Source organism: Exophiala aquamarina (assembly GCF_000709125.1).
Source record: "Exophiala aquamarina CBS 119918 chromosome Unknown aczIA-supercont1.23, whole genome shotgun sequence".
NCBI lineage: Eukaryota > Fungi > Ascomycota > Eurotiomycetes > Chaetothyriales > Herpotrichiellaceae > Exophiala > Exophiala aquamarina.
In genome coordinates this window covers 395,672-398,563 of record NW_013550565.1, presented here as the reverse complement: position 1 = coordinate 398,563, position 2,892 = coordinate 395,672, and positions in this window count along the sequence as shown.

Sequence of the window (2,892 nt, the reverse complement as noted above, 5' to 3'; positions counted from 1 at the left end):
TTTCTCCTTCTATACTAACTTAATATTTACTATTTTCTATATTATACTAGATTACTATAGACTAACTAGAGTACTAATATTAAGAGTTAAAGTTACTCGTTATTATAATATTTTATATACTTTATAATATTCTATCTTTTATTTATAGCCCTATTAGGTTTTAGACCCTATCTTCTTATTTTTTAACTCGATTAAAAAACCTATTAGGTTTTTAGCTATTTTAAAAACCTAATTAATTTAACCCTATTAGGTTAGGTTCCGGGTTTTTAACTAGGTTTAGCCTAACCCGTTGCGTAGCCTAATTCGAAAGATCTATAAAGAAATTAATATATACGAGAAATAAGAGTATATCGCTTACCTAAAGTTTTAGAAAGTATTAGAAGAAAAATAATTAAAAGAGATTTATAGTATCTACTAGAAGTATAGAGCGTTACCTAGAAACTATATTAATTTAATAAATAATAGAAGAAACTCTATATAGCCTATTAAACCTACTTTATACGTAGAGAAATAACTTATAGGAGGTAATATACTAGGAATAAAAGTTAAGAAGCCTTAAGTAGAAGGCGAAGATACTAGGAATCTAGGTAGAAATCTTAAGCCCGAGGCTAGGAAATATTAATAGAAAATAAAAACTATTAAAGAAGGAAATATAAGCTCTTCTATAAGAGAATCTAGGAAAAGAATATCTCTAAAGAAGAAAGATATATTCGACTATATAACTATATAGTCGAGTCCGAAGAAGATTATACTTAATACTAGTATTTAAAAATTTCTTAATAAAGAGTTTTATAAGCTAAAGGATAGAACTATTAGAAGTTCGTCTACTAAGGCTATAGAATCTATATAACGACGGTTTAAGAATTTATTTATAATAGGAGCTAAGGTATAGAATACTAAGCTAATTATAATTCTAGTTAACTTAAAGAAACGACTAATTCTATATAGTCTAATACTTAGCCTCTTAAGTCTATTAGAACCGAAGAAACTAAATAGGAATCCTACGCTAATCTAAATAGTAGAAGCTAAGATAGAATATAAAATTTAAAGGATCTTTTAAGAAAATTAAGTCTTAAAGGAAGTAATAATAAATCGAGTCTTTTAGAGCTATTTAATTAAGAGCTTAATAGTAATATAGAAAGTTCTATAGAAATTAATAGTTAGGTAGATAGAAAGAAAAGTTAATAACGAGGAAGAAGAATTAATTAATAATAACGAGAAGAATATATTTACGAGTTTTTCTAGGCTCTAACTTATTAGTATTACTTTAGAACTATATATAAGTATAGTTAATTATAAGATAAAGAGTAAGAATAAAAGTAGAATAGTTAACGAGCTTAGATAGATATTCTATAAGTTTATAATAATAATTATACTTTCTTATATCGATCTATAAAGCGATATAGAATACTAAACGATAATCTAGGTAAGTCTAAATAACTACTATAATAAGTACGATAATTTAAACTAGAAGATTTATAGTAGTAATGTACGATACGAAGGATAGAGTCTTTAAATTAAGAACCTAGGTACTCTAGAAATTAGAAGATAGAAAACTAAATAGCTAAATAACTCTATTATACTAATAGCTATTACCGCTATTAAAGGATATAATAATAACTAAGTCTATATTATATTATACTATATATAGAATATAATTAAATAAGGTAAATATTATAAACTATAAAGAGGAAATAGAGACTAGACTCGTATTATTATTATTAATAAGGATCTATATTAGTTCTTAATTATCTAGAAACTAACTAAGGAAGAAAGAAGAAGTAAAGTCTTTTATCTCGACTCTATCTACGACTATAAGAAGGAAAAGAATAATAAGAACTTAATTTATTTCTACTCGTTATTAGTTACCGAAGGATATCTACTAGAAGATATTATTATTAGCGATATAAAAAGTAAGAAGTAATAGAATACTAGCGACTATAGGCTATAGATAATAATAAATTTTCGAGTATTCTATTATAGTAAGGATCTATAAGTAGTATAAATCGATATAGAGATAAGGGTAGAAGTAGTAGATATAATTACTAAAGAAGTTAAGAACTAGAAGATAAATCTATTCTTTCCGGAGAAGGCTTTTATACTAGGCGAGATAGGAGATTTTAATACGTCTACTAGAGAAAAGAAGATTATAATTATTAATCTTAAGGATTTAATTAAGGTTAATATATAATCTATTAGGAGTAAGATTAAAATACGATTAAAGAAGTAACTATTAAAGTAGAGGAGACTAAACTATATAACTATATAGCCGAATAATTTAGGAAGTACGAGGACGATTTATTATATATTATTTTATTTATATTACTTTAAGAATATAATACTAAAACGTTACGATTATAGTATAGATATTTCTTTTACTACTAGTTAATAGTAATTTCGTTCTATTTAGTATTTCGTTTAAAGCTCTTTACTCTTTATAAGGTAAACGACTTATATAAGTTATCGAGAGGAACTATTATATCGTTAATCTCGACGTTACTCTTTAAATTTTCTCTTACGATAACTAGTACTACGACCTTAGATTAACGAGAAGAATATTTAAATACTAGCTATAAAGAATTATTCTTAATACGATACGATTACTTAGTATTACGATATTTCTACGAAAGCGAAGTAATTTCTCTACGAGTTAGCTAGCGAGCCTATAGTTCTAGGTATTATAAATATACTTAAGAGGATTCTCTAAGTAGTAGAGCGAAGAGGAATATATTAGGGCTCGAGGCGCTTAGTTATAAGAAAAGAAAGAAGGAGCCTTAGTATAGAAGAATAAGTAAGTAAGGAAGAAAGTAGACGATTAAAGAGATAAGTAACGAAGGATAAGTAACCTAATATACGCGAGCTTACGTTAAGTACTAGATAGTAGTTATAAGA